This window comes from Podarcis filfolensis (assembly GCF_964270895.1).
Source record: "Podarcis filfolensis genome assembly, chromosome: 7".
NCBI classification, from domain to species: domain Eukaryota; kingdom Metazoa; phylum Chordata; class Lepidosauria; order Squamata; family Lacertidae; genus Podarcis; species Podarcis filfolensis.
The window spans coordinates 33,492,704-33,518,925 of record NC_139603.1 but is presented as its reverse complement, the minus strand read 5'-3'; the positions used below and the strand labels follow the sequence as shown (position 1 = coordinate 33,518,925).

General features: G+C 41.4%; 1 protein-coding gene across 15 annotated transcripts in view; it reads right to left on the bottom strand.

Annotated features, from left to right (window-relative positions):
* The window catches only part of LOC310767168 (uncharacterized protein), a 393,524-nt gene that overhangs the window by 183,281 nt on the left and 184,021 nt on the right, over window positions 1–26,222 (bottom strand). For 11 of the 15 annotated variants that reach the window (XR_014550646.1, XR_014550647.1, XR_014550648.1 and 8 more), the window contains one exon: window positions 9,947–10,098. The exons of the other annotated variants lie outside the window; for them this stretch is intronic. The gene's annotated coding sequence lies outside the window, so the exon portion shown is untranslated. The remainder of the gene's footprint in view (window positions 1–9,946; window positions 10,099–26,222) is intronic. 15 annotated transcript variants of the gene reach the window in all.

Genomic DNA, 26,222 nt, shown 5'->3' with positions numbered 1-26,222 from the left:
GCAACACATTCTGTAGAATTCCATCCAATGAATTTCAGCAACCAAAAATTCATACAGTCATACCTCGGGTTACGAACACTGCGGGTTGCGCATTTTCGGGTTGCGGACCGTGCCGAACCCCGAAGTACTGGAACGTGTTAGTTCCGCTTTTCAGTGCTCGTGCATGTGCAGAATCGCAAAATGACATCACATGCATGTGCAAACGTGGTGCTTCAGGCTGCGAACGTTGCGGGTTGCAAACATGCCTCCCGCACGGATCACGTTCGCAATGCGAGGTATGACTGTATTGAAAAATACGATTTTCGAACTGTCTGGCCCCAAAATGGCCAACTAGGCATTTCATTTTGGCGAATGTAACCCTGGTTTAAGGAGCCATTTGGCGCCTAGCTTATATATCTGAGTTTCTAACACTGCCTAGAACTAAGTTAATGAACGAAACATAGTTATGTAGTAAAGTACAACTACGCAGTAAAGTTGTGTCACATGACATGGGGAAGGTAGCTTACTCAGTAAGCCAGAATACAACAGAGTCTAAAGATTCCTTTTGCTATGGGGTTAATAAACTCAGAACCATATGAGTGATGATGCACAGGTTATACCTTTACAAGAACTTACCATGATCCCAAGGGATGAGGAGAATGTTGCAGAGGACACCCCCAGTGATAATGCAAAAAGTGTATGCTACCATTACATGCTCTGTGTTCACCTTTGTGTGAGAAAACAGAGGCCTGAATGGGCTGAGCTTGGTGCACATGTGCTCAGTAAATACACCCAGTTCCTGAAAAAACACCCCATGTGGCTTCACTGCAGAGTTATACATGTACATGGAAATGACTCACAAAAACAGTGGGAGGAAAAACAATAGCAACAAAATAATCAACAGTAATGGGTTTTAAGCAAGTTGTCACATGAGCGAGCCTACAAGAAGAGGGTGGGGAGGCTGTTGCATCAGAATTAAATTGTAAGGGCACAGAGAAACATGAGGTTTAAGACTATGAAGCCCTTTCTATTTCCAACCAAGCAGAAAGGCACTATTCAGCATATTTGCACCAGAAGAGGATTCAAAACAAATCAAAACACCATCGTGCCATCTCAGCAGCAGACACAGGACCCTGATCCGTGCATGCATTAGGAAAAGTTGGTAGAGTACATTGTACCACTACAGGCTGCAGGTGGGATATACCATTTTGAACAATCTTGCAAGTAAAAACAAAATAAAACTAGTCCATCAGCAAGTTCTACCCCAGGCTGTTCCTTGCTGGTTTCTGGTTGCAGGAAGGCTATTTTTTATTTTAAGCTAGGGGACCATTTAGAAATGTAATCTTTCACCTGCAGACTGAAGTGGCACAGAACATTCTACTTTGTTCTCACCTTGTTCTGATGCAGACCAGGTCAGAGTTTGGTGCAAATGTACTGCCTAATCCACAAACCACTTAAAAGGCTTTAATTCCAGACAAAGGGGAGGGGGGAGCCCTTGTCTTACAGAAGTTGCAAACATTACAATATTTGTTTCCTGAGTAACAAGAATGCTCATGGACAAGCTTCTATGCTATCACACCATCCCAAACAACTGGAAATTTCATTTGCTCAAACGCGAGGTAGGTTGAGGTAATAGTGATCTGCAGTCTTGCTTGCAATCAACCTCATTCCATGTCTTAATGGTCTAAACACAAAGTGGCATATATAGGCAGGACCTGCCTCTTGTAAATGTATGTTACCCACAACAGAAATAATTCTAAATAATGTTTTCGCTGCCTACTTTCTTTGTAATTGCGTATAGACTTGTCACTGCAGTTTATACACTCACAAGACACAGAATTTAAGGTTAAGATTTGATTTTTTAAAACGTGAACCATCCCTAAATCTGCCATTTCTTTCAATATATTTGCTGCCTGCTCATCTTTAAAATTTATGTTACTGCACTTGCATCAACAGCCATGGTATATTTACACAAGTGCATTCCCGTGGCATTTTAAACCTTTCAGACCAAAATATCTAGGTTTTATAATACTTCTGCCCTTTCATGCAAGACATCTCTTGTGATTTTGAAAATTGTGACACACTGTATTGATGACTAAAGCTTTATTCGGCCTTTAGATTTCACAGGCATCTGGGTGGCCACTGTGAGAACAGGATGCTGGACTAGACATGCCACTGTCCTGATTCAACAGACTATTCTTGTGTTCTCAGAGCATAAATCCTCCATTAAATAATCAATGAATCCATGAGTGACCAACACAGACACAAAATTATCTGCAGCCTTCTATTTTCTCCTGCATGTTTCACATATTGCACTGAACACAAATGAACTAATGTGTAAAATATGCTGATGTGCCTAAAAGTTTGCAAAATATCAAAACACCTGTACCTTCAACAACAAACATTCAAGGCAGAAAGTTGAACATTATCAGCAAAGCATAATTTTGGCAAGGTAAACATACATTTCAAACCTGCAATAATCTGGTTCTCTTACACCTCAGAACAACTCAGCAGTTTCAAGGTCTGTGGGTGCATCTGCTTTGCACCTTATTGATTATGTTCCAAAGATTTATCGGGTCCTTCTAAATATTGACACTATCAATATGTCCACATGAAATACAGCTGCAAAGGAAAACAGGAGCATAAACGCAGAAATACAAACTGACCAGTCAATCAAATGCTTCCTCATAACCTCACCTCTACAAGTCACTGTAGTTGCACCTGGGAAGAAATGTTTACATATTCAGTTAGCCTGAGATAACAATCTCTCAACACCCTTCAGACTTATAAGGAGGGTTTCATGAGAGAAAGAGAAAGCTGGCCACTAGGAAAAGAGGATATGGCCTATGATGACAGCTAAACATGCCAACAAACAGCACAGAGATCTCATTTTAATTATTTTGCTAGTAAAATAATTTGCATCCCTAATTCCTGCTGGAAAAGCCACCAAGACACCTAAAAAGAATGATAAAAACAACAGGAAATGCAACACACCATAAACAACACAGCACTTTGGGCAACAGCAAATGAGATACCCAGTCCATCTAATATAAATAAGTTTGCAGCACAGTGGTACCTCGGGTTACATACGCTTCAGGTTACATACGCTTCAGGTTACAGGCTCCGCTAACCCGGGAATAGTACCTCGGGTTAAGAACTTTGCTTCAGGATGAGAACAGAAATTGTGCTCTGGCGGCACAGCGGCAGCAGGAGGCCCCATTAGCTAAAGTGGTGCTTCAGGTTAAGAACAGTTTCAGGTTAAGAACAGACCTCCGGAACGAATTAAGTACTTAACCCGAGGTACCACAGTAGTTTCCAGAAGGCAATCAAGGTGAATGTATGTTTTATATTAACTGCTTAGAGCTTTTGATCAAGCAGTATATAAATCCTGTTAAATTAAACAAAATCTACACATACCCGGAGAGAATTCCATAGCCATGGTGCCATTCCCAAACTGATCTGTGTTGCCTGCCATTACACCTCAAAAAGCAGGATGACATGGAGCAGGGCTTCAGTAGTTGATCTGAGTGTTCAAGAAGGTGTGTATTAATGCTGCAGTGAGCCTAGTCCACTATTTTGTGAAACACTTTGTCCCTCCCCACAAGAGATGGCTCATTCCTGACTCTTTTGCAGGTAGTGGAATAATTTATGTGATGTTCTGTGGGGTGGGGTGGGGGGCTGTGCTGACCTCCCCAATGGAACGAGTGGCCAAGGAATCTTTTTTGCCCTGTAAACATTTTTAAACACCCCCTGTGCAGTCACAATTGTGCGAAGTGCAAGGCTCTTTACGCAAAAAGACTTCAGAACTTAGCAGCACTTCCTGGAATGCCGATGGGATTGTGCAACATGATGTAACCATGAATTAAACCTGGAAGCCAACTGGCAGCCAATGATATTGGGCTAATATTGAAGTTATTTCTGAATTCTGCAAGCTCCAAGTAGTTCTTGGGCAGCTGCCTTCTGAACCACCTAAGGTTTCCAAGTACTTGTCAAAAGGCAGTCCCACTACAGAGTGCATTACAGCAATGCATTCTGGGCATTCATAAGGTATGGGTACTGCTAGCGAACCAGCCATATCTGCCTTCAGCCTCTGGGTATCCAGAAGCAGCAATGGTTACAGAGGAATCTCCAGGGTGTGAACCTGCTTCACATTCCTCTCAATTAGGAAGTACAATAAGCCAATCGATCTGTACACATTTAGGAAGGCATGTGGATATTGGCATTGGATATTGATATTTATATGGAGGAGGGGAGTGGGTAACATGATGCTGTGTGAAATGAAAGATTGCAGAACTCATTTCTGGATCTTTACATGCAGAGGCAACACCTGGTACCTGCAAAGCTCCCTTAAAAAAAAGGTTCTCTTTAAAACTCTTCAAAAGTGTGTTTCCTTAAAGCAAAGTGCAATATGTCTAAGAACACATATATCATGTGTTAATATTCTCTCTCTCTCTCTCCCTCTCTCTCTCTCTCCCTCTCTCTCTCTCTCTCACACACACACACACACAAACACACCCCTGGAGCAGGCAACTGTGCTCCATCAATAAATATATGGTATGAAATGGTGATTCTTTGCCGAAGAACAAAAAGGAAAGCATCCAGCGACCAGCTCTTTCAGACCCTGTTGGGACAATGCAAGCCATAACAACAGCCTCAGAAAGGAGGGGGTTGTGTAAGAGGTCACTATCCTGTGGGCTGCTTTGCAAATCCTTGTTGTTATCCAAATGTATTTGAATCAGCAGAAATGGGAAGCCAAACAAAACCATTTCAGATTGCAAAGCTGGAGCAGGGGACAATAGCTGCCACCTCCAGAAAACAAGAGATATTTGGCCACCCATGTTTTATGCAGACAAATGAGAACGTGTGCTGCTTCACTCCGGCCATTGAGAGGTCTGTCGAAGGGCTACAGCTGCTTCTTCGAAGAACTGGGTGGCCAGTTCCTTTTCAGCAGCTCAGCAGAGTGTTAAAATCAAAAGATATTACCGCAGAGAGAACTGGGCTTGCACTCCTTTTGAATAAAAACAAGCAGATTTAACAAGGAGGGTGGCTCATCTGTTGCCAAACATTCTATGTGGTGCTAGGAAAACCCTCTGCAAAGTTCAAGCTAATTTTATTAGGGAAGCTTACGCCACAGAACTTTACACTTACGCAGAATGTAAGTAGGGGCAGATTTACACATTACAATTGTTGTGGGAAACACCGCCAATATTCTCTGAGTGCCCAGATCCAGATACAAAGGTCTTGAAAGATTCACATATAAGGTCCATACTTTCAGGAAACTCTGATGTTTCATATAGCAACTGTAATGTGTAGAAGTGTCTTAAGCGCTGGGGAAGGAGTTCTGCTTAGTTTGCGTTTTAATATGAAGCTACCTAACTGGCATATCCTGAAACTATATGCAAACTGAAACACAGCTACCTTTCAAAATTTGTGCTTCATCAAATTCTGTGATGCAGTTCTCCAGCCAAAAAATACGTATGTGTACTAGGGAAAGGTGTGCATCAAAATGCATATATAGTGGGAAGGTAACATACCAAAATGTATTATATTAAAGGGAAAAGGTGGCCAAATTATGTATATTTGCCCCCCCCCAAAAAAATGCATCCAAACAGGTGTATATTAAGAGAATTTGGAATTTATACTGCTGATGAATTTCCATAAGGACTTTTTTTAAAAAGCAAGCCAATGCACAAATGTGGCAAACTTAAAATTGGAAAGAATTAGAAGGTGAGAGAAACCAAACAGACAGATTTGTCCATGCTGACTTAAGTCTTCCTAACACAATACTGTATCAAAATCTGTCCTTTTAGCTGAATAGCCTTGCACAGCATAAAGGTTGTTGCAGAGTGCATGCAGACTTTAATATTCAAGATGCATGTGTTGTGGCGTTTACTTGCAGTCATGATTTCCTACAACTACTTCTCATTTTTCACTGATGTTCCCGGAGTTCACACCTTAAGTAGCTATACAAGCGTCTCATGTCTGCTATCATTTCCAACCAACTACATTTGAGCAGGAATAGTATTAAATGTGCAACACATTATTAAAAGAATGGGTTTTGGTATAGGTTTGTGCTTCCATTGCCCCTCACACCCTCAGACAAATGAAAGGTAAATGATAAAAGTTACTTGAAAAATACAATCACTTGTCCGCCAGAGACCAATGCAATTAGAAGAAAAAGAAAACATGGTTCTAATTTATTAATGAACATTTGCTGCCTGTAATTCTACTGCACTTATTCCATTACAGCTTGACATTTCCTATTGTCACTGCTTGCATTTCTAAACAGTTCCACATGACTAGAGCTACTCTGTGCAACTCGCTGAAGACTGTTAATAAAAGAGGAGAACTGGGCTGTATAAGCATGATAATATCTGGCCACATGCTGTAAGATCCACTGGATAGCAAAAAGGAACCCCCTTCTCAGATATTTTCTAAACATTTTAGTTTTACATACATAGACATATTTCAACATCCTCCAACATACACACAAAGCGTTTTTCCTTAGGTAAAGTAAGGAAGGGGGAAATAGTTAAATAGTTCTCCCCCTGCCCCCCAACCATGCATGAACATAGATGGTAAGCCCCTTCTGAAACAGAAGGGATTTGAGGACCACAGAAGTGTCTAAATGTTGAACTGCTGTCCAAAAAACATCTTGCATAGTAAGTAATACTGGCTAATGCACGCAGCTGCTTTGAAGGAAGTCATCTCAAAAATAAGCAAACCATAGTAATTTAGGAAAGAGATTGTTAATGATACCGGGGCAACCTGCTTTACTATCTGCTCAGAAACATTGCAGCACCTTTATCCACCGTAGAATCCTGCAATGTCATTTCAAACATATAAACTAGAAGTAGACCATGTTTCTGAATGAAATATTTGGGGGACAGGGAGAACGAGGGGCTACAGGTGATGGTTCCACAATAATACAACACATGCTGCTCAATTGGCAAGGAAGCAAGATCCTCTGCCTCGTGTCTGTTCATAGAATATAATAAGCCTCTATTAGATACCACTTCAGTATAGCTCTGGCCTACTACAGTGGTGCCTCGCAAGACGAAATTAATTCATTCAGCGAGTTTTTTCGTCTAGCGAATTTTTCGTCTTGCGAAGCACGAAATCCCATAGGAATGCATTGAAATTCAATTAATGCGTTCCTATGGTCAAAAAAAGTCCAAACAAAGCCAAATTTGGTACAACAAGAGTTTATTAAGTGCTCTTTAAAGTCACACATACTGTAAAGAGCATTTCAAAATTCAAACCCATAATTTTTTAAAAAAAACAGCAGAGTGGCCCAATGGTCACAGAAAATCATAAAAATGCAGGAAAAAACCACACAAGCTTCCAGATTCTTGCAACCCCCTCCCCAACACCAAGTCCTTGAATTCCAAACACCCCAACCCAAAATCCAAAACCCCCCAAAAAAGTTTTAAAAGTTTGACTTACCAAATGGCTGCAAAAAAAGTTTTGGAAAAGCTTCAAAAATCACCAAAGTCTTCAAAAACCTCAAAAAAAGGCTACCACACCACTTGCTATGAGTTGCTCCTCGAAGTCAAGTCGCAACTGTACAGTATTAACGGTTTTAAGAAAAAGGAAACAAACTTGCAAGACGTTTTCGTCTTGCGAAGCAAGCCCATAGGGAAATTCGTCTTGCGAAGCAGCTCAAAAAACGGAAAACCCTTTTGTCTAGCGAGTTTTTCGTCTTGCGAGGCATTCGTCTTGCGGGGCACCACTTTATTGGAATTTTGGAGCCAGCAGATGCCACAGAAAGCTTTAAGGCTTGCTGAATTTCCAAGGGAAAGAAAGAAAAAATGTTATAAGAATTTCTAGGTCACATTTCTACCCCTTCTGGTCCAGAAAACAGGAATACAAGTAAATTTGATGAGCCTAAGTACCACATCACATAAGATCTCCATGGGCTGTACAGTGGTACCTCGGGTTAAGAACTCAATTCATTCCAGAAGTCCATTCTTAACCTGAAACTGTTCTTAACCTGAAGCACCACTTTAGCTAATGGGGCCTCCCGCTGCTGCCGCACCGCCAGAGCACAATTTCTGTTTTCATCCTGAAGCAAAGTTCTTAACCTGAGGTACTATTTCTGGGTTAGCGGAGTCAGTAATCTGAAACGTATGTAACCTGAGGTACCACTGTACTGCATTTTGCAATCTCTCCCTGGGAACCATACAACTGGTGTGTGTGGCCCCAGATTGGGCAAGCACTTCACACGAAAGAAAGAGTGTGAGACAACCTACTCTTCCCGAGCCCCAAAGCTTTCCAATCTACCCTTTCTCTTATTGTGCTGAGCTGCAGCAAAGAAAAAAATAAGAAATGCAGGGAAGCCCAGGCTATCTTTGCTCAGTCTCCAGGTGAGTTGCCCTCTGACCACACATAGCTGGTAAAAGGGCAACACACCATTCCTCGGACTAAAGACAACAGCAGAGTCGCCACAGCAGCAGCTGATGGGAAGCAAGTACAGTGGTTACAATGGGAGCGGTTTGAAGGGAAGTGAGGCAAATAGGAGGCAGCCTGCCATTTGGCTAATCATCCCGCAGCAGTTGCTACTCACTCTATGAGAGCTGATAGGAAGCAATTGGCACAGCTAGGTTAATGAAAAAATTAATGCTCTCATGAATGTGAAGAAGGATGCACTTTTGTAAACTGTTATATAAATTATTGGAGAGTGACTCATTATTTTGACCTTGTTTTTGACCAACGCAACACAAAATGTGTCTCGGTCATCTTTGATCACACAAGCCTTTTATTATGTTATCCATTTTATAACCTAAAGCTCTGACTTTACGTGTCTTTTTAAAACATGTGCATTTTAATGAAAGCACCTAAATTAATTTCTCAGTCAGCTTGCATTCAGGTTACCAAATGTCAGAATCTAAAACCCGCAGTCAGTGGCAAATCTTGGGCCATCAAATCTCAGCGCACCAGCAGACCTGTTTTAGTGGAATGAAGAACCCAGAGCAATAATAAGTTCTTAATAAGTCAAAGATGAGCCATGAGAGCTCACAGAGACCTGAGCTCTGACAGACTTGCAAGGGACTCACACTTCAGAGGGAATAGCTAATAGAGCTGATTAGAAGGCGGCATTTTAAATTGCCTGTGTGATGTCGCAGGAGCAAATCTATCATGGAAACATGCATTGGAACCTCAAGAACATTCCTAAGACAAGTTTGTCACACATTAAGACAGCATGCCTAGTTTCAGATGTCTGTGCAGAAGCAATTCATATTTCATACCATTATTATTAACATTATTTGATTGTATTGTTTTTAATTGCTGAATTTTATTAACTGATGCAAACTCACTAGAAGGGTGCTATATAGCTTTATAAGAAAGTAAATAAATTAATAACATAGGGTCTACGTTGCAAACCACTGAGATGTTTTGTGTTGTTAACAAATACTATATGAAGTTATTTAGGCTGATAATTTGTATTCATTTATTGAATTCAATGGGATGCGTTTCTGAGTAGATAGGAAGTTGCTTTATAAGTCAGACTATTAAATCCATCTAGCACAGCACTGTCAACTCTGACTGGCAGCAGCTCTCCAGAGATTTCGGTAGGGGTCTTTTCCAATCCTACCTGCAGGGCCAGGGATCGCACCTGGAACCTTCTGCATGAAAAGCACATGCTCTAGCCCTTCCCCCATTGGAGTAAATCTATGGGACTGCACAGCTAAAATCCTTATAAAAATCCTTATATTGTAATGTGGTGGTTCTCCTCCCAAACAGGCCCACTCTACTCAAAACCTACAATATGAAAACTTTTTAGTATTCCAGTTAACAGATGGGGTAACTGATGCTGAGAGACAGAAACTTATCCAATGTCACACAGTGGATTTAGGAATTAAATCATTCTCCAGAAACATAGCATAATAGTGCTTGCTGGAATAATACATATTCTTAACAAATAGAAATATACATCATATAAAACAACAGGGAATAAATTGCTTACCTGCACATATTTTATGTTCTGTTTCTCATCAATTTCATTTTGGTTTCAGATTGCATAAGCTACTTCCTTTAGGTCTCCATCATCTACAACATAGGATCTTGTGCTGGTGGTGCTGGGGATGCTATCTTGGGCTCACTGACTGAAGAGACAGCCTAAACATTCAGAACAAGGGGGTGGGGAGAGACAACAACTCTGAAAATGAGGGAAATCTTTGCAAGTAATCTTTGATTTACCAGAGCAAATAGCAGCACTAGGTTCAGTGCGAAACCACTATTTTCCTGTTTGAATATTCCTGCAATACTCACTCTTTTCCACTTTTACTTATAGACAAGGTAAAAGTTGCATCCCCTTACAGAAATGTGATCCCATTCCTGCTATAATGTATAGAACTACTTTCCACAAGATTCCTCATCACATTGTGAAACCACACTTCCACCTCGCAATTTGGTGCCATCAGGAAAACAGAGTATGAGTGCAGAGACTCAGAAAATGACAGCAGCAATCCACACATTGAATAATGAATTGAGTTACATATCTGTCAGGGCCAGCCCTACCATTGGACGATGTTAAGTCCGTATCTCAGGCAACAGATGCTTAGGCACAATGGCAGCAGCCCCTGGCTGTTCCTCCTAAGGTCCCCTGGTCTTTCCCTTCCTTTGGAGAACAGAGCTATGTGTGCTTCATGGCATCTCTTTGCACACAAAAGCTATGCTTTTGCCTCAGACTCATGATGGAGAGCACGATCCCACCACCAACGTTGAATCAAGATTCACCTAACAGTCCAGTCAGCTTCCATACTTTGAATGGGGGTCACCATCTTGTGCTCCACCGAAAACAACAAAATATATTGGGCAAGATCTGGGACCAGTTAGCACAGAAAACCCGTTTAGGGCAATATTCTCCTAGCAAATGCAATGTACTCTGCCGCAAAGTCATGTATGTTTAAGGAACTGAAGCACACAATCAGAAGAATCACATGAGCCCATTTCAGCCTGTAAATGGGAGATTTTATGTATCTCCCTGCAGATACAAAACACACATGTCAGAGGAGAAAATCCTAGCTTACTTTCTCCCTGACATGCTTGTTGGCGAGGCAAACATCTGCCCTCCATCCTTCAAACCTCATGGGGGTCCCACGAGATGCAGCGTACAAAATTCTCCTCAAGGAATATTTACAAGGGTTAGCCATTTCACTGTTAGACTGAAGTGTGCTTTGTTAGTATTCCACATTGCTGCTGATGTTGAATCGTAAGACGGAGGAAGGCTATTGTTAAGACAGAAATTGCTTCAATGGATGTGCTGTAATTCCACAGAACCTTTACTCTGCCTGCAACAATGGAAACCTATTACTCTAACTATGTAGCCACAGCAGATATTCCATTATATACCACAAAGGGCCACTGTGGCACACACTAAATATGTATCTTAAGACAACGTATAAGAGCTTGCAGTTAATTTCTTCTCCTTCGTGCTAAGTAAGAGAGGTATGGCACGCCACCTGAGAGCTGCCTCTTCGGCAATTTATTACCCTCTACTGTTCCTTGCAGGTTCTAACAGATGACAGCCATTCGCGTTTAACAACATATCGCCTATGTCAACAATGAAATAATTTGCTTTATGGTGAGTGTATGATCCCCCCCCCATCTGTATTCCACCTCTGTATGGAAACTCTGTCGCTACTGACCACCAGCTCTCCTATTTTAACAGCTGTGAATGTACCATGAGGTTTCCCACCATACCACCCCAGATCCTGGAATCCCTGCAACATGAAATGCATTAGCATGCTAATTGGCCGTGAGGGGGTTCCATTAGTTTTGTTCTATTTTGTTTTGCATTTATTCTAACATATACACTGAATTATCAGAGGCTGACAAATGTGACACACTCTTAATCCTGGGGTGTCATGTTGTCTACAGTACAATCAGCAGCTACTACAAGAACACCATATAGCCAATTTTTTATTTATTTTTGTGATGAATTCCAGTGGTTGAGGCCTAAGGACAATGAAAAGGTATTTGAAGGAGTTGTTCAGCTTTCCATCTATATTTGCTTGATCCTTGCCATTCCTAGCTTATATAAAGCATCTATCAGGAGAGGACTGACCAACTGGATGCAGAAGATAATTTATTTTATTTTTAACACAAAATGCAATGCCTCCTTGCAGGAAATAATTGATATGCTGCCCTAAAATAAATATTCAGTAAACCCAAAGAAATGTAACAAATGTTCACCACAAATTTCACCTTCTCGGGTAAGATGCTCATGGCAGTGGCTGCTGGAAAATTATTGGGTGGACCCATTTAAATTTGGCTTTGGCATGGAACAGGCTTGATCACTCTGATGCATAACCTATCCTGGAAAAAGAACAGGAGGAATCTGACCTTGCTAATTCTCCTCAAACTTTCAGTGGCTTTCAATACTAGATAGTTCTGATGGACTATCTGGGATGGCAACTGACTCCCAGCTGTCCAGTTCTCATTTTGATGGCAGTCTTGAGAAGGCGGTGCCAATGGTGGCTCTTGGCAGCTATGGCATGGTGTGGAGCAGGGCTACATCTTGTCCCCCATGCTATGAAATATGTACATGAAACCCCCGGCAACAGTCATCTGGAGAAGTTGGGTGATATATCATAAATATGTAGAACATCCAGCACTATTTCTCTTTTTCATCAGAATCCTTCCCAAATGGAACGCAAAAAGTGATGGCGCGTCGGCGCATGCGCAGGTCACGTTTCGCTGCTTTCGCGCATGCGCATGACGTCTTTTTGAGCGTCTGCGCATGCGCGAGTGGCGAAACCCGGAAGTAACGCGCTCCGTTACTTCCGGGTTGCCACAGAGCACAACTCAAACGCGCTCAACCCGAAGCACATTCATCTCGAGGTATGACTGTATTTGGGTTAGCTCCTGCTTGAATTACTATAATGCATCTTGCTTTGATTACTGAACATTCTGCATAGCAAGTGTAACCAATATGGTTCCTGTAACTCACAGGGTTTTCTCCCTCCACTGAAATTAGGCTTAAAAGAAGCATCCTACAGTAGTCAATGGGGTGGGTTTCAGTGTGTGCTCAGTTGCAGTGTGTGTGCGCTGCCTACAACAGTTTTTCTTGCTTGCAAATGGGCCCTCAAGCCTAGAAAGATTCACAACCTCTGCTGCACACTACCCTGTGCAATACATCCTGTACAAGTATGACCTGCTTGGACTTCTGTGATGCCTTGTAAATGTGGAGGCCCTTGCAAGACTCCTTGGGAGCTTCAGTTACAAAATACAGTGTATGGTCTATTAGCACTTTTTAGCTTATTTAGAATATTTACACACCACCCTTTGCAAAGGCTGTTTTATAACAAAATAAGTACATAAAAGTACAGTGGTACCTTGGTTCTCGATCTTAATCCATTCCAGGAGTCCATTCAACTCTCGAAACTGTTCAAAAACCAAGGCGCGGCTTCCGATTGGCTGCAGGAGCTTCCTGTACTCAATCAGAAGCTGCGTTGGACATTTGACTTCCAAAATTTTTTTGCAAACCGGAACACTCACTTCCAGGTTTGCAGTGTTCGGGAGCCAATTTGTTCCAACAACTAAGCCATAAAAACACAATTTGTTAGAAACACACAACATCCAAATAAAAGTTACTAGTAGCAACAACAGCAGCAACCAGAACAGCAACCTCCTCCAAACATTCTTCGAAAAAGTCTTCACCAATCCCCTAAAGCTGTAAACAAATAAGGCTCAGTCTCTGATTGAAGGAGACACCACTGAAAAAGCCCTTTCCTGGGCTTCCACCCACTATGTACCTTATCCCAAGTAGTGAATATGAGGAGGCCCCATGGGCTGATATGAAAGCACAGGCAGCTTGATATGGAAGGAGGTGTTCTTGCCAGTGAATGAATTCTCCTGCTCAGCACATTTTTCACTACATTCATCCAAAAGTGCATAAAGTAGCAACTTAGGAAAAACAATTCAAATAAAACACTTAAAAGTTTAGACATCTGCATCTGAATTCTAGCTGGAAGGCACTAACGCAAAAAAGGGAGGGAAAGGAGAAAAAAATAGCCTTTGAAGAGCTGATCATTTTATAACACGCAGAAAATGTGCTTCTTTGGCTATGTACCTAAACAACTGCCTCTATTAAAAACTACGACACCACTTTGGTTCCAGACGGCATGCAAAATAATTCATAAATGACAAAGATCAGTGGGCTCGGTGCAGCTGTTGAACGCCTGCACTTTGGCCACCCACTTCAGTGGAATTGAGAGCTTTCGATCAACTCCCAACTCTCACAGGCCTTTGAACAGTACCAGAACATGTGTTCAATACTTTAAAAAAAAAAATCTGGAGCCAGCCAAATATGAAGGATTAGCAGGCCAGGCAATCTTGCAAGTGCACCCAAGCATCTCCTCCCCATTTTCCGTTGAACTTTTTTTTTTATCAAAAGTCTTCATGGGAAACATAAGTTCAACAAAATGATTTCCGCCCTTCCTTCTCAGCTTTTAATCTTCACAGATTCTGTAAAAATAACTCAGAGTATTAGCTACTTGTATTTCTAATTAGCCTATTACATTTGTTACTGCGAAAGCCAAATAATTTAATATATACCCAAGTCAGAATACAAGCCCAAGTCTTATTTCCAACTTTGGCACTGCTGTTGTTTGTTTGTTTGTTTAATAAGGTTTTCTTTTCACCTCTTTAAAAAAAGTTGTCAAACACAGGAAAGGAAAAGGAGAAGAAAAAAGAGGAAGGGAAGGGAAATGAGAACATTATCTCCAAGTTTGTGATCTAATTAATTCTGGCACAAAACACTAGGAAGGAAGCTAAGGGTTACTGGACTGTGTGGATTTGAGTTTGTGCGTATGCATGTATATATCCTGTTCCAATCTACTGAAAGCCACTTTGTGTATCATTCAATCAAAGGAAAGGATATAATTCTCCTAAATAAATAAACAATCCACATTTGTACCAGAAATTACCGTATCTTTACCCAAAATGCTGATTTCACTGCCAGCATTTATATTTCAAATGAGGTTGCAATTTTATTTTTTTAAAAGAGCACCTTTAATGAGATATTAAATGTTTGAAGCCAGCGCTGCTCAAGACAAGACAATAATATGGAGAAGATCGAAATGCAATGGTTGGCTGCATGACTAGGAATGACGGAAGATGCAGTCCAACAGCACAGCATCTGGAGACCATTGCCCTGCATTAAAAACAACATTGTGCAGAATCTCTATGATAACTAAATGAGGGGGGAATTGTCAATTCCAGAGAAAAAGGGCTAGTGCAGAAGCAAATCTACTTTGAAATAACACTGAGCCAACTATATGTTGCCTTACAAGTCGTCCTTAATTCTGCTTAAGATATATGAGGGAAAATAGAAACAGGTCAGCTTTCTGCGGAAACCATTTACAGTGGTACCTCGGCTTAAGAACATTTTGGAGGTCTGCTCTTAACCTGAAACTGTTCTTAACCTGAAGCACCACTTTAGCTAATGGGGCCTCCTGCTGCCGATGTGCAATTTCTGTTCTCATCCTGAAGCAAAGTTCTTAAACCGAGGTAATATTTCTGGGTTAGCAGAGTCTGTAACCTGAAGCGTATGTAACCTGAAGCGTATGTAACCCAAGGTACCACTGCACTATTGTTACTATAGTCTTGTATTTAGAATACTTGCATAGTGTATCTACCCACACATCCCAACTTTAGAATCTTATCAGCATTAGGTTTGCTGTCATATCATCTAGGTACCTTTGACACAGCTGCCTCTAGGGTTTGGGTTACCTGCCTTTCAGCACTGCTGACATATGCTGCACATCAAAAGATGATGTAACCTGGTACATGAACAATCTCCCATTCATGCATCACTGATGTCATTCCCTTCCTCCCCTCTCATTAGTATAGTAAACATATAGCCTCAAGGAAAAGAGATGTGGCTAAGATATTTCATAGCATTTCAAGAGCGTCTTTATAAGCAAGCTGGAACCATGTTCTGCCAGAGCTTAGTGACCAAGAGCTTGACTGGAGAAAAGCATGCACATCAACAGCTGCTGATCGGTAATCAATGGCTTTCCTTCCTGGCAGTCTTGCCTGCTCTCCAAAGAATACGGGGTTTGGAGCATTCAGAAATTCCATGCTACTCAAAACACCAAAAGCAGCAGAAAACTAAACAGCATCTAAATAAAACCAAATGCTCTGCAAAATGTCTCGGGAATGCAGATGCCGGAGATACAATCTTGTGGGGCCCTTCTCTTGCTGGCTATGCTTGCATTCTGGATTAGATTGGCTGACGCATGAATTTAATGAAGCCATACTTGTGAAGTGAAGTGGTACTTTGTTACAGTGTTCTGACCTTCACTGACTCCCCTGTGAATTGTAATCTATTGCTGCTAGCGATAGCTGTGTGTATGGGTGCTACAAAGTACCGTATTTTTTGCTCTATAAGACTCACCTTTTCCCTCCTAAAAAGTAAGGGGAAATGTGTGTGCGTCTTATGGAGCGAATGCAGGCTGCGCAGCTATCCCAGAAGCCAGAACAGTAAGAGAGATCACCGTGCAGCGATCCCTCTTGCTGTTCTGGCTTCTGAGATTCAGAATATTTTTTTTCTTGTTTTCCTCCTCCAAAAACTAGGCGCGTCTTATGGTCTGGTGCGTCTTATAGAGCGAAAAATACGGTGCATAGAATCAGTAGGCCATCTAGTCCTACAATGCAGGAATCCTGTCCACAGCCATCCCTGGGTGAGCTCAAACCATCAAGCTTCTCATTAACAATCAGACCCACTGACCCACAGGAAGACAGTTATGATGGTTAGGACTTCTGTAACTGGATCTATGAGATATTTTATTTCAGCAAATATAGGTGTATTTAAACCAAGGCTGTATTTTGTTCTTTTCCTGGTTCAGGTTAGCTTGGGTGTTTTGTTTTGTTTTTCTTTGACAACATGTTAGCTCATCTTTTATCTTCATCAGCAGACAAGACATAAAATTACCAGTTTTATTATATGTGTACAACATGGTGCTTGTGTTCCTTTTAATTGGCGATCTAATCAACGTTCGAATTTGCACATTAGCAACCCCAGTGGGTCAGGGAGTAAAGCATAAACAATAATAAAGACTGCAGCATCAAGACTGCAATGGAAAGAAATCAATCTGTTTACCAGTGTACAGCGCTTCATTCAGAGCGTATCATTATTTTCCTATGGATATTCTGAACTTTGAAGCAAAACACAGAAACATAAAGCAATAGGTGAGAGCAAAACAATACTTAGAAAATAATATGGATTAAGTAATCATTTGAATGGGAATCTTAGGTTTATTATTTCCTAAGGGAGGAGCTGAGGTGGGGAGAGTGTGCGAGCTGTGCAGAAGTAGGGGTGATATGTTGCATGAATGGTCCTTTGTTAGGTGTGGGGAGAAGAGATGAGAAAACAGGAGCTGTGCAACAGGCAGCAGGGGCTGGTATGCAGCTGGCTCTGATGGGCCTTTGCTGATCATTGCTGGAGGCAGGGAATAATCTTGTCCTATCTGCAGTTGTGCATCAACAGACCCTCAACACACCCTTCAAACCTCAAATGGATTGGTTTCTGAGGACTGCAATTGACCTTTTGCCTCTAACCAAGGTAAAGGGGAAAAAATGGCCTGTGTGTGTGTGTTGGCAGAAGGAGAAAGGCAAGCTATCTGCAACAATAAGTGATTCTTTGGGGTTGGGAGTTTCTAGTGTTATTGGAGTTTGCCTACTCCAAACAGGACTCCAACAGAATGGGAAACAAAGGATGAGTCGGTCAAAGCTTCAATGACACACTGGACAACGGAAATAAGGCATAACATTGACCTAAATCTTTGGGAGAAACTTTGGAAGAATGATTTGAAATTTATTGCATGCTATACACTGAAAGAGAATAATATGAAAATGATTCATAGATGGTACCTAACTCCAAGTAGATTGGCTAAGATGTATAAAGCAGAATCGGATTTGTGTTGGAAATGTAAAGAAACGGAGGGAACTTTTTCCACATGTGGTGGGCATGCAAAAAGGTTAAAGAATACTGGGAAATGATTTATAATGAGATGGAAAAAAATGTTTAAAACAGCCTTCCCAAAAAGTCCGGAGGCATTTTTGTTAGGAATGGTGCAGACAGAAATCCCCAGGTGTCAGAGAAACTTATTTATGTACGCAACAACAGCTCCTCACATTTTGTTAGCCCAAAAATGAAAAGTGATAGAGGTCCCGGGTAAGGAGGATTGGCAATTTAAGATGATAGAATATGTGGAACTAGAAGGTTTAATGAATAGACTAAGAGAGCAAGAAGAATATTTATTTAAAGAGGAATGGAACACTTTTGCAGACTATATGGAAAATAACTGTACATATCTGAAAACGCTAGCATTAAGATAAATTCAACAGTTTAATTAATAATTGAATGATGTAAAACTGGAGAACCATCAAAAATGGATGTAGTAAAATATGCAGGAATAATAGATAAACAAAATGAACCAGGGAAGGGGAAGAAGGGAAGTCACTGAATACATGGTATTATGTGAATGTTTATTTTGAGATATTAAAATGAAAACTTAATAAAAATTATTTATAAAAACAAACAAACAGGCCTTCTATAGGCCTCCCCCGCCTGTTAAAAAGGCCACTCTCCAACACCATTTCATTTAGTATTGGTAAAGCAGTCTAAGCACTGCCCATAGTCTTAGTCACATTGAATGCCATCAGTTATCATCAGGTATGTCAAAGTCTAAGGAGATGGTGTATGTACATAAAATCATTTGTACACCTCAGTTAAAGGATATGTGTATATATGCACAGGGACGTGGGTAGCATTGTGGGTTAAACCACAGAGCCTGGGGCTTGCCAATCAGAAGGTGGGCAGTTCGAATCCCCACAACGGGGTGCTCCCGTTGCTTGGTCCCTGCTCCTGCCAACCTAGCAGTTTGAAAGCATGCAGTACAAGTAGATAAAATGTATCGCTCCAGTGGGAAGGTAAACGGTGTTTCCGTGCGCTGCTCTGGTTTGCCAGAAGCAGCACAGTCATGCTGGCCACATGACCAGCTGTACGCCGGCTCCCTCAGCCAGTAAAGCGAGATGAGCGCCGCAACCCCAGAGTTGTCCGTAACTGGACCTAATGGTCAGGGGTCCCTTTACCTTTATATATATTCATTCATGGATAGAACTGCAATTGCAGCTGGTGCTTTTGGGGGTGGTGCCCCAGAGCTATTCCACTGTTCAAGGGTCTGGCTGCTTTTCAGCTTGGAAAACAGAATGATTTTAAGAACAGGATGCTGTCTGTTATGATATAAACAAGGAGGAAGTACTGCTGTGCTATATGCTGTGTACTGAATCCTCACAACAACCTGGTGAGGTAGATTAGGCAGAGAAACTGTTAGACTAAGAGAGGGTCAAGGTCACTTCACAAGTTTCATGGCTGAGTTTGAATCCTAGTCTCCCATGTCCTAGTCCAACACTCTAACCACTATGCAACTGTGGTTCATATTAGACCCTCCTAGAGACACTGTCAGTAATACCGTCTGAAAATCTAACCCACTGAAACGAGAGCTCATAATATGCATTTGATTAATCAAATAAACTAACATTGCGTCCTGAGAACATCCTCCCCAAGCTACGTTAGATGAAGCAATCACAATTAGATTTTGCCACATAGACTTCCTGGCTGTCAAAAACAGTTCACACGATTTCATCGTATGATTAATTATTTTCTGGATGTCATGTCACCAGTTGCCAAAAAGGAGGAGCCTGCATGATACATTTCCACAGTGGGATTGGTCTACATTATCAGTTCTAAAAAAACTGATCCTTGGCATGCCATGATAAATTATCAACATGGTCTTGAAAACTATTTGGGGTATTTATGTCACCTAGGAGAACTTTTCACATCTCTGGTTCAGCAGTACTAGATAAAAAGATACAGAGACATTCATTTAAAATTGCATCAGAGTACATACAAAGGGAAGGAAATTAAGGAAACACACCGCATTTATTACCTCGCTGCTGAAAAGAGTATGGATGCCATGGCAGGTACAGTGGTACCTCTGGTTATGTACTTAATTCGTTCTGGAGGTCCATTCTTAACCTGAAACTGTTCTTAACCTGAAGCACCACTTTAGCTAATGGGGCCTCCCGCTGCTGCCACGCCGCCGTCATGCAATTTCTGTTCTCATCCTGAAGCAAAGTTCTTAACCTGAGGTACTATTTCTGGGTTAGCGGAGTCTGTAGCCTGAAGCGTATGTAACCTGAAGCATATGTAACCCGAGGTACCACTGTATGGCTAAAAAGTCACGGTCCCAGCAGCTACAGTCAGAGTTAGTGTGTTGCCCAGTTGATGGTAATGAGTGAGGTAAAAGTCACAGCCTGTTCACCCAAAAGGCCTTTCAACACCCTTTCTGTTCCAATGCAGGCATGCCTTGCACATATACACACACAGTTTTGCCCAGACTCTTATGACTTGTTCTGGCCTAACTGAATTTATTTATCCTGTCCACCCTTAAGTCTCTTAAGCCTTAGGATCAAAGAACTCCAGCACTCTGGGTATAAAAACAGCTGATAGTGAACACTTAATTTGACTTTCACAAAATAATAAACAGAAGAGTTTAGCACAGAGAACGAGCCCCAGTCTAAAAAGCAAAGAAAAACAACCCATTGTTGTACAGGTTTTAATATTTATTGAACTAAACTGAATGCATTGATCTCATATAGCTCGAGCTGAGTCATCAGTTTAGTGGTGGAGACAAGTCAAGGCAAAACTAATTCACTTGCGCCCAAAATTGTGCAGATTTCTCATTCGCTTATAGCTAATTGTGCCTTGTTGTAGCTCTCTTATATTAACGTTAACTATAAACAAGTGTTGGGTTCTTGCTTAATATTGTGCTGGTTTTATTGTTGTGAGCCACCCAGAGGGAATACCTGGCCATAGGGCTGGGGCATAAATTTTATTATACCACCAAAAAATTAAAGCAGCTGGTAGTGATGTGCACTTTTAACTGCTACTTCAGAGCAGATGTCTATCTCGTCTAACATCATGCTTCCTACAAAGGCCAAAGCTCATTCCCACTGTTGCTTCTCAGCCACTGGGTCTTAGCAATCTGCTTGGAGCATAACACAAAACTATGGTTAATGTTGAATGCAGAAACTTTGGGCTGATGTGCTTCTCCTCCTTCTCCAGTGCAAACCCAAGGAGATCAGGAGCATTGCCTTCTGTTTTCAATATGTCATGATTTATCATTATGTCCAAACCTGAAACTATGGTTAATCTTAACGATGGTTTAGGAAAACAAGCCAGGATCAACCATGGTTTGAAGTTGGCTTGTTCCCCTAAACCACAGTTAAGATCAACCACAGCTGCTGATAAAATATTAAGCTGCACTTAAGATTGCACATGTTTTCCTGTTGTCTGAAGGCTCAGAGCTGATTAATGTCAAGTTAATGTGGGCAAGGGGGAGCAGCCTAAGCAGGTGGCAAATCTCTACATGTCATCCACTGGGGTGCAGATCCACCTGCTATCTAGAAAGCATTAAGTTAATCATCTTCAGTAAAAATATCAGCTAAGCAATCATGTGCTAGGTATAGTGCTAAAAAGCCACTCAGAACAAATGTATGATTATCTGCCTTTGCTATTGTACAGTCATACCTCGGGTTGCAAACGTGATCCGTGCAGGAGGCACGTCCGCATCCCACAGCATTCACAGCCTGAAGCGCAGCGTCTGTGCCTGCGCATGACGCAATTCTGTGCTTCTGTGCATGCATATGACATCATTCTGAGGATGTGAAAGCTCTGAAACCTGGAAGTAAGTTGTTCCGGTACTTCCGGGTTTGGCGCGGTCCGCAACCTGAAAATGTGCAACCCACAACGTTTGTAACCCAGGGTATGACTGTACCTTTCTACTCATAGATTTATTTCATTTCCCCCACCAAAAAAAACCCCAAAAAAACCACTCTTTCCTCACCTTACAATCTTTCAAAAATCCAGAGAGCTCTGGTTAGTATAAACTATGGTTTGTTCAAGCAAGGACAGGATCAAACCATGATGCAATGGTCCTAGTTCCTCCTCAAACGATTGTTCAAACTAAACTAACACACACTGGAAAGGAGCTCCAGAGATTTGGGACAGAACAGTGTGTATGCTACAGAAAGAAGGGGGCATCAGTAAAAGCAATCTACTCTTCTCTGCTGTTAGTTGACATCTCTATTGGATCAAAAGTTCTCCTCTGAATGCAAGGACACCAGTTAACTTCAACTCTTGTCTTTAGCTTAGCTACACAATCAGCAGAATCACAACATGCAGCTATGCTACTTCAGAATACAAGTGGGGCTGCTCAATGAATCCTCCCATATATATATATATATATATATATATATATATATATATATATATATATATATAATCTCCAGAAAAATAAAATCTTCTGGAACACAGAAAAGCAAAACTGATCTCTGTGCCATGCAAGTTTCCCTGAGAATATTTTTAAAAAGTTAAACATGCAACACCCGCCCTCCTTCGGCAAAACAAAAAACAGTGCTGTGAAACAGTCTAGTCAAGTGCAACTATGTGACAAAATTCTGGTGAGTATGTGGCTTTGCTCTAATTTTAATCCAAGGCATGTGTGTGTGGTCTACCATGAAGAATCACAAAATGTGAACTAATTTGCAAGTGGCGTAATAAAACGAGTCTTTCTAATTACTGGGTCCTCACTTCATATTTTTTTTAAAATGCTACACATGGCTGAAAAGAATAAAGTCACACATATTCCATATTGGAAAGAAGGAAGTATGTAAGAGCTCTGAAAACATTTAGAAATATGCATAATGTTGTAAGATTTTGTCAAAATCCTTAGGGAACACACTAAGAAAATTGTGATCAAAACTACGCACACATTTTAAAGGTGAAAAGGCAGCCGTCTTGGGCAGTTGGTTTTGGGAGCAATGAAAGGGCAGAAAAAATGTTATTTTATTTAAAATTGTTGGATTTTTACCGCCAGGGAAAGGAAGAAGCGCTTGCGGGATTTTCTGCCTCAGGTGCCAAAATAAAATGACCAGTCTTGGAGGCTGCATCTTGATGGAAAGGGAACATTTGCTACTCCATCTCAGACAGCAAAATATCTTAGGACACCCATGAAAACCCAGATAAAAGAAAAGCTGCCATGGAGATTTCATGGGAACTAGATAGAACACATGTCCTTTTCCATTTTATCTCCTCTTTGCCCCAACATCTGCTTTAGTCATATGACAAATGGTGATGCTTGTTCTTCTAATGCCATGATTTTGCCATCAATATTTACATCACTTCAGTAACAAAAAGCATACTTTCAGTCCATATCAGAATGCAACTTAAGAAAGGATTGTTTCTGCCTGATAAACCAAATTTATACAATTTTCTCAGTCAAATTCCTATCAACTTCTAAAGGAGCTGGGTTTTAATAAACTATTTTTCATTAATGTTTCTGCCGTTCCGAGCTCCCCTTTTCATCTGCTTGACATGCTCTGTCAGACTGATTGTCATCATTCCAGTTCTGGGAAAGTTGATCAACTACAGGCTCTTCTGTCGGAGATAAGAGGCTAATGATAACTCATCATCATGACGACAGGCTTGAAACAATTTACTGCTGCAATGAGAAAGCAAGCACAGGTTGGTGGTGCACAGATGCCTTCTCGGGAAACGGGGCTTTCAAAATGCTTATCTTCCCACCTCATTTGTTGGATGAATGAATGTTGCCTACAACGCAGGCTTAAATGTCATCGTGACACATCACACATGCAAGCAAACAGCAAGTATATCAATGAGAAAATCAATAGGGAAAGAGTAGCCAGTAATTACATGTCACTGATATTTTCCATATTTTAGCTCTTTCCCCCTCTGTTCTTCAAAACGGCCTCATGTTATTTCAAACACAACTAGAAGCTTGTAGCCAAAAGAATTGGCTTGTTAGCTCAAATCAGCAGGTGAAATTCAGCCTCCAACCCCTCACTCAACTGACTCTTGGGTACTACGATTCTCATTGTCCAATGTTGAGGCTTTTCCTGGCACAGGGATAGACTGAGGAAGACTTCACCTACGCACATTCTTTCAACCAACCCTCTCAAGACTTCAGTTTCTCCACTCACTGTTCCCTTCCTCAGAGGCAAAACTAGGCTTTATTTCACTGAAGTCAAAGACCCAGTTTGGCATACCTACCCTACTCACAGTTTGGCACACACACACACACACACACACACACACACACACACACCCCTCAATGGCACTCCTCTGGAGGCTTCACCTGGGGCAAAATACTTGGCTAGCCCCCCTGTAAATACGGCTTCCTACAGTCACTCTGCCTGTAGTCTCCCCCGAACTTCACTTTTCATCCTACTGTGATCTCTTCCTACTCAGCGTTCTTGACTTCAACCTGACTTTTCCTCCCATCATTGCAATGTGATGATTTACTCCCTGGTGACATATAGTCTGTTGCTGAATATTGTCCTGAAATGCTGGCGAAAATTCCTTATATCATACTCACTCAAGACTAGTGGAGTCAAGGGCTTCCCTGCCACTTGTGTGATACATATCAATGAACAAACAAGGGAAGTACACTGTTTAGTTTCAGGTTTTTGTGGGCCCTCAAGATGCTTATGGGAGTGTTCTCCTTTCACCTGTCATTTAGTACTCTCTCATTTGTCCACTGGGGACGCGAGTGGCGCTGTGGGTTAAACCACAGAGCCTAGGACTTGCCGATCAGAAGGTTGGCGGTTTGAATCCCCGCGACGGGGTGAGCTCCCATTGCTCGGTCCCTGCTCCTGCCAACCTAGCAGTTCGAAAGCACATCGAAGTGCAAGTAGATAAATAGGTACCACTCCGGCGGGAAGGTAAACGGCGTTTCCATGCACTGCTCTGGTTTGCCAGAAGCGGCTTAGTCATGCTGGCCACATGACCCGGAAGCTGTACGCCAGCTCCCTCGGCCAATAAAGCGAGATGAGCACCGTAACCCCAGAGTTGGTCACGACTGGACCTATTGGTCAGGGGTCCCCTTTACCCTTTACCATTTTTCCACTAACTATGGTTATTGTCCCCCATTCTTTCCTCTATGAAAGCTTACACTGCAGTAAATTTGTTAGATTTTAAAGGGGCCATTTGTTGCTTCCAGGTCCCCAGAAACCAAACAGTATTTTTCAGACCTAACCAGACCTCCCACTGATCAAAACCCAACTCAGAAAATGAGAAGACTGCAATCCTATGCATGCTTGCCTGGAGCAAATCTCATTTAGATCAATGGCATTTACTTTGGAATGGGTGGTTTTGCAGTAAATCAAACACATACAGAGCAGAGAAGGAAAAATGTATTCAGATAAATGAACAAGCCAAGCCATGGTCTACATATCAGTATACAAGGAATATGGTCAAGGAGTGAAGCATGCACCTACAGACAGGAAACATAAAACAGACACTCAGTGAAAAGGAAAAGGCCTAGCCAAAACCATCCTGAATCTGTGAATTTCAGTTTGAGTCATGCAGTGTATGAATATCCTAGAAATACACCAGGAAAAGGCTCTCTTGATTAAACAGTTTGAAGGCTTGCAGGACAGATGCGTATGAAACTGGAAAGAGATGGAACGACTCAGTAGAATTCCAGGCCTGCAATGCCGCCACCACAAGGTCCTTCTCCAAACACTTCCCAAGAAATTGGGACGGGACCACAGGTCTAAGAGCCCAGCTTCACCTATGAAAATGGCAATATGATAGCTCTATATGTGGTGTTTTATCTGTCATGACTTTCACACCTAGAAGCCATCAAGTGATATACACAAATCTGAGTCAACCATTTAGGATCACAAATATGTCCTTTTCAGTATAAGCTGATCTGGAAGCATCATTATGAATATATAAGACAGGGTGTGTTGTTAGACAGAACCACAATTTTCAAGGTGTATGTTTATATGTCAAAGTAGCCCTCTTATGGCTAAATATCAATAACCAAAAATATTTGCTTCCATTTCCATTTTGAAATTTTATTTTATTGCATATATGAAAGTGCAAACTTCTTCTTTGCTTTACTGTGGGCATTACATTATGAAACAAATCGCATCTAGAAACAACAACAAAAACCTGTGTGTTTACGCATACACACAACTTCTTTTAGTAAAGCATGTGACTTTAAAGCTGCAATGCACTGAATTTTGAATGTTGTAATTAATTCCAAAGGCACAGAAACTATTTGATGTAAAATAATGCTATTGTGGGAGGAGGAACTGTAAGAAACAAATAGTAAGGACCCAGATAATGCAGATGACCTTCC